The following is a 7,161-nucleotide window of genomic DNA, read 5'->3' on the forward strand; positions in this document are numbered from 1 at the left end:
TCCTTCCTTCCTTCCTTCCTTCCTTCCTTCCTTCCTTCCTTCCTTCCTTCCTTCCTTCCTTTCTTTCTTTCTTTCTTTCTTTCTTTCTTTCTTTCTTTCTTTCTTTCGAAAGTTCGTACTAATTTCCATAGTGGCTGCTTATTTCAGCTGGTGTTCTGTGCTGTGAATAGACACCATGACCATGGCAATTCTTATAACAGGAAACATTGAATTGAGGCTGGCTTATAGTTTCAGAGGTTTAATCCTTTATCATCATGGTGGAAGCATGTCAACACACAAGCAGACACGGTGCTGGAGAAATAGTTGAGAGTTCTACATCTGGATCCATGGGCAGCAGAAAGAGGGAGACACTGGGCCTGGCTTGGGCTTCTGAAACCTTTAAACCCATGCCCAGTGACACACTTCCTCCAACAGTGCCACACCTCAGAATCTTTCTCAAGTAGCACCACTACCTGATGACTAAGCACACCTTGGTGAGCCTCTCAGGACCTGCTTGCTCACCACACTGCCCCAGTTTACATCTCACTGTGTAAACCACTGCTCCTCTTCCTCATCCTGCATGCACTGTTGACATTGTTTCCTCAGTGGGAATCATTCTCCCTAGGGGGACATGGAATTTCAATGCAGGTTTGAATTACATCATGACTATACATGTTGAACACTTGTCCTTAGTGTGTATCGGCTAGTTATGTTTCTTCTTTTGAGAATCATCTTTTCAGTTCATTAACTCATCTATTGATTGGATTTTTTTTGGTTGATGTTCAGTTTTTGAAGTTCTTAACAATCCTAGATATAAATTCCCCATCTGATATATAATCTGAAAAGATTTTTTTCGAATTCTATGGGTTGTGTCTTTACTCTGGTAATGCTTTCCTTAGTTGCACAAACTTTTAAACCTCATATGATCCTATTTTTCCATTACTGGGAATATTTCCTGTCCTATCAGTGTCATTTTCAGGAAGTTTTTACTTATGCATATATTTTGAAATGCTTTCCCTGTATTTTTTTCTATCAGCTTCCAAATTTTGGGTCTTGCATTAAGGTATTTGACCAATTTTTAAATTGATTTTTTTTTTTTTTGCAGGGTGAGAGGTAGGGATTTAGTTTCATTTTTGTTGTTGTTTTGTTTCAATGTTGTTGATGTTTTGTTTTTTGAGACATAGTCTCTCTGTCCTGTCTGGTGGTCATGGAACTCACTGGTCCTGTAGACAAGGCTGGTCTTGAATTCACAGAGATCCATTTGTCTCTGCCTCCCAAGTGCTAGGATTAGAGGCATGTGCCACCATACCCAGCTTAGTTTCACTCTTCTACATATGGAAATACAGTTTCCTCAACACCATTTGTTAAAGGCTTGTGATAACACTTTCTTGAGGGCAAGATGAACTTTAATTTGGACCAACACACATGTTTTACTGAAAGTACTAGTGTGAATTAGTGCCAATAAATTTTGAGTGGCTGTCTTAGTAAGGGTTTCTATTCCTGCACAAAACATCATGACCAAGAAACAAGTTGGGGAGGAAAGGGTTTATTCAGCTTACTCTTTCCATACTGCTGTTGATCACAAAAGGAAGTCAGGACTGGAATTCAAGTAGGTCAGGATACAGGAGCTGATGAAGAGGCCAAGGAATGATGTTACTTACTAGCTTGCTTCCCCTGGCTTGCTCAGCTTGCTTTCTTATAGAACCCCAGACTACCAGCCCAGGGATGGCACCGCCCAAAATGGGCCCTCCATCCTTGATCACTAATTGAGAAAATACCTTACAGTTGGATCTCATGGAGGCATTTCCTCAACTGAAGCTCTCCCTCTCTGTGATAACTCTAGCCTGTGTCAAGGTGACACACAAAACCAGCCAGTACAGTGACTAACTGAGCAGATGAGTGAAGGTGTCTCTGGTACTCTGTTTAAGTCACAGTGACAAGATACCTAAGACAAACAAAAGGAATGGGGTTTATTGTTTGCTTCTGTTTTCTGAGGTCTCAGTCCCTGAATCTTAGAGTCATTTTCACCTGCATTTTTTTCTGATGACTAAGGACTTTGAGCTTTTTTAAAAAAGTGGTTCTCAGCCATTAGATGTTCCTCTATTGAGAATTCTGTTTAGCTCTGTACCTCATTTAAAAAAGTGATTTATTTATTTTATATATGTGAGTACACTGTAGCAGTCTTTAGACACACCAGAAGAGGGCATCAGATTCTGTTACAAATGGTTGTGAGCCACCATGTGGTTGCTGGGAATTGAACTCAGGACCTCTGGAAGAGCAGTCAGTGCTCTTAACTGATGAGCTATCTCTCCAGTCCTCTGTTCCCCCTTTTAAAATTGGGTTATTTGGTTTGTAGGTGTCTAATTTCATGACTTCTTTCCATATTTGGGATTAATTCTGTGTCAGATGTAGGGTTGGTGAAGATCTAGTCCCATTCTATAGGCTGCCATTTTGTCCTAATGATGGTAGTGTCCTTGGCCTTGAGAAGCATTTCAGTTTCATGAGGTTTTAGTTAATTAATTATTGATCTATTGATTATTGCCTGAGCTGTTGGCATTCTGTTCAGAAATTTGTCTTCTGTGTCAATGCATTAAAGGCAGTTCCTCCCTTTCTCTTTTATTAGATTAAGTGGGTCCTATTTTATGTTGAGGTCCTTGATCCACTTGGACTTGATTTTTGTGTAGAGTGATAAATATGAGTCTATTTCTATTCTTCTACACGTAGACATCCTGTTAGACCAGCATTTTCTCTTGAAGATGCTTTCTTTTTTCCATTGTATGGTTTTGACTTCTTTGTCAAGTATCAAATATTCGTAGGTATGTCAGTTTATTTCTGGGTCTTCAATTATGTTCCACTGATCAACTTCTCTCTTTTTATGCCAACACCATGCTGTTTTTATTATTATAGCTCTGTAGTACAGTTTGAAATCAGTGATGGTGATACTTCCAGAAGTTCTTTTATTGTTCAGGATTGTTTTACTTATCCTGGTTTTTTTGTTTGTTTGTTTTTCCATATGAAGTTGAGAATTGCTTTTTCAAGGTCTGTTAAGAATTGTGTTGGAATTTTGATGGGAATTGAATGTGGGTGCCCTTGCATTTGGGGTGTAGATGTTCAGAATTGAGACATCATCTTGGTGGATTTTTCCTTTGATAAGTATAAAGCATTTCCCCCACTTTAAAAATTAAATTTTGTTGAAAATCTTTTTATTAAATATCAGAATAGGTACTCCAGCTTGCTTCTTGGGTCTGTTTGCTTAGAAAACCTTTTCCAGCACTTTCTCTGAGATAATGTCTATCTTATACAGCTGAGGTGTATTCCTTGTTTGCAGCAGATTGAACAGCCCGGTTTTTGTATTCATTTTGTTAACCTGTGCCTTTTAAAAAATTTAATCTATTTGTTTACATCCCAAATGCTGTCCCCTCCTGGTCCCCCTTCATAGGGTTCCTCCCCCCATTTCCCTTCTCCTTTGCCTCTGAGTAGGTAGGCCACCTGCATATCCCCACCTGATGCATCAAGTTTCTACAGCCTGTGCCTTTTTATTGGAGAGCTCAGTCCACTGATGTTGACAGTAGTTAATGACCAGCAATACCGCTCCTGGGCATATACTCATAAGATGCTTTACAATAACACAAAGACACATGCTCTACTATGTTCATATCAGCCTTATTCATAATAGCCAGAAACTGGAAACAACTCAGATGTCCCTCAACTGAAGAATGTATACAGAAAATGCCATACATTTACACAGTGGAATGCTATTCAGTCATCTCTTTCTTTAGTTTAGGGAAGTTTTCTTCTATGATTTTGTTGAAGATGTTTTCTTGCCCTTTTAATTGAGAATCTTCACTCTCTTCTGTTACCATTATTCTTAGGTTTAATCCTTTTATATTTTCCCAAATTTCTTGGGTGTTTTGAGTTAGGAACATTTTACATTTGGCATTTCTTTGACCCATGCATTCTTTTATTGTATCTTCTACAACTGATGTTTCATTGCATGAGCTTTTTAGATTTAGCATTTTCTTTGACTCATTTATTGATTTCTTTAATTGTATCTTCTATACCTGAGATTTTCTCTTCCATCTCTAGTATTCTCTTGGCAATGCTCACATCTGTAGTTTCCATTTTCTTTCCTAGATTTTTCATCTCCAGGATTCCCTCAGCTTGTATTTCCATTTTTATTTCCTGGAGAGTTTTATTCATTTTCTTCACCTGTTTGATTATACTTTCCTATATTTCTTTAAGGGATGTATTTATTTCTTTTTAAAAGGCCTCTATCATCTTTATAAGGTTGGATTTAAGGTCTTCTTCTTGTGCTTTGGCCATGTTGGGATATTCAGGCCTTGGTGTATCAGGATAGTTGGACTCTGGTGGTGCCATATTGCTCTGGCTCTTGTTGATTGTCTTCTTACACTGTCCTTTAGCCATCCCTTTGTCTCTGGTGCTGTGTGGTTGTTCCGGATGCTAGCAGGACTCTTCAGGGAGACTGGCAGAGCCTGATAATGAATCTTGGGGAACAGGATACTGTTCACCTCTGCTGGCTGTACCCTAGGTGAATCCCATTGGTGGGGCATTGGTTGGTGGAGGGGTCTTGGGCCCCTGAAGGCCTCCTTGGGGAAGTGGAACACTACTGGGGTCTAAGGGGGCATTCTTATTCAAATCATCACGCCCCCTTTAAACTTAGTAGCTATGGCTCCATAAAAGGCTCCATCCATTAATGAGGTAAAAGCCCACTTGATTCAGTTATCTGCTAGGACCTCTACCTCTGAGTGCTTTGGCACCAAAGACCATACCTTCAGCATATGAGCTTTGGGGATATTTAAGACCAAATATAACAATGCATGGTCTATGTATCTTCCCTAAATTATGAAGAAAGGGCATGTATATAATTAGTCCTGTGTCTAAAGTACAAACCATATTTGCCACCAAGTAAGTACTAAAGGTGTTTGCCAAATGAATGATTGGATGGAGGAGTGGGTGAGTGGGTGGATAATTGATGGGAGGATAGTGGAAGAGTAGATAAAACTTAATCTTTCTGGTTAGGACTCAAAGGAGGAACAGAGAGGCTTAAAGTAGAAACACCAGAATTTACTTGGAGTTCTAATATGTGCGTGGGTCAGAGAATTCAGATCACATTCTGCCTTCATTGATTCCAAAGTGGTACCCAGTTTTCCCAGAAGTCCCAGTTCCAGACTTCAAACTGCGTTTGACTTCTCTGTTAGCCCCCTCTATCCATCCATCAGGAGATCCTGTCCACACTTTTAGTTCTAGTACTTCAGGCCACCTACCACTTTGCCTTGAGTCATTTCAAAGATTCCTAACTGGTCCTCAGCTTCTGCCAGGCCACTTATCAATCCTATTTGCACAATTGGCCAAGAAATCATCTGAATCCATCAGACTATGCCACGCCTCTGCTTGAAGTTCTGTTACTACACACAGCAAGCAAGAGACTTTGTGCACATTCCCCTCCAGGCCTAGCAGGGTCCTTACACCCTCTCTGATTTCCCATGATACCCCATCTACTTTGTGTGTATGTGAATTCTTGTGTAATATTAGTATTTACCTCTCTGTGTGTGCAGACACACATTTGCGTACGTGAGTGTAGAGGCCAAAGATTGACCTTGGGTGTTTTTCTCAGTCACTCTCTGCCTTACTTTTCAGACAGGGTCTCTCATTGACCATGGTGCTCATCAGTTCTTTTAGGCTGGCTAGCAATGAGCTTCAGGGATCTACCAGTTTTCCCCACAGCCCCAGCTGAAGCATCTGGATTTTATATGGGTACTGGGGATCCAAATTCAGATCCTTGTTTGTCAATATGCTCTTTACTGACTGAACTAGCTCCCTAACTTCCCTCAATGGACTTGCTACTGGCTGTGTGCTCTGCTTGACACCATGGAGATGGGCCAGCTCAGGTAATGGAGAATAGATCTCACAAAAACACTACTAGCTCAACCTGGGACCATGCATTCTGGTTTTGCAAGAGATCAGATTGAGAGCTTTAGTTCAGGGTGTTGGCATCATACTGTTTGAGGTCCTTTCTCAGAGTTCATGCTCCCCTTGAGGATGTTTGCATAATATCGGTTACTTCCTAGTGGACTTTTCTCTGCCCCTCCTGGTCTTATGTAACTAGTTGGAATTTCATTATTTTTTTTTGTCAAGAAAAGTAGAGCAGGACAGGCACTACTGAGAGACAAACTTGGTGCTTTGGCTCTTATGTGTTAGCATAGGTGCTGGAGTGGGTGGCTGGGATGCCACCTGTCCTATGTTTCTTTAACGTAATTCTTAGGGCCACGGAGTCTCATACCATGATAATACAGAGAGTGTGGTCTCCCTGACCTTGGCATTTATAAGAGTGTAACTGGAGAGAGGTGAGGGTTGTGTTCAGGTGGCTGCTGCTTTTGGATGCAGCTGGGTGCAGAATGATATGGGGCTGAGAATATGTGTTTCATTTCACATGAAGCCATGAAGATAAGGTTCAGCTCTGTCTCTGCCTCTTGGCTAGGAACAAAGGACCATGGTACATATGTCAGAGGTGGATGGGTACGGGAGGGAGAATGCTCACAGACTGTCATCTTCTTCATTGTTATCAGTAGCCGTCTGAGCCTCAGCTTTCTGAATCTATAGACCAGACCAGTGCAGAAAGCATGGGTGTCTGAAGATAGTGGATAAAATATAAAATATAAAAGACAGTCACCAGCGAGAACACAACGTCTTGGGTGAAGGTGGTAAAGTCATTGAGTGCCATTTGGAATGTTCCGGGCAGAGGCCAGGCAGGGTCATTGTCCTCATGGGGCTTGCTCACATGGAGACTGACAGTCTTCAAATGTCACTGAATCTGAGTGGGATTGGAAGTGTGATTTGGCTAGGAAGTAGGTTGGAATGAAGAGGGAGGGGACAGGGAAAGAGACTTGTCCAGGGCAGGTGTTGAGGAAAGACTTCTCTGAGAACAATAGTCTGGTCTGAGATCCATGGATGACTATAAGCCTTCCTAGAGAAGTTTGCTTTCAAGAGATTTGACTAGGATAAGATTGGTTCATTCTGCCCCCATCCCCATCACTGCTCTGTAGTTGACTCAGCAAGACTGATTAGCCAGCAATCGTCAAGGATTCTACTGTCTCTACCTCCCGGTGTTAGGATTACGGGCACATACCACCATGTCTGGCTGCTCTGTGGGTTCTGGAAATC

Source organism: Grammomys surdaster, unplaced genomic scaffold, assembly GCF_004785775.1.
Source record: "Grammomys surdaster isolate TR1022 unplaced genomic scaffold, NIH_TR_1.0 254, whole genome shotgun sequence".
Taxonomy (NCBI): domain Eukaryota; kingdom Metazoa; phylum Chordata; class Mammalia; order Rodentia; family Muridae; genus Grammomys; species Grammomys surdaster.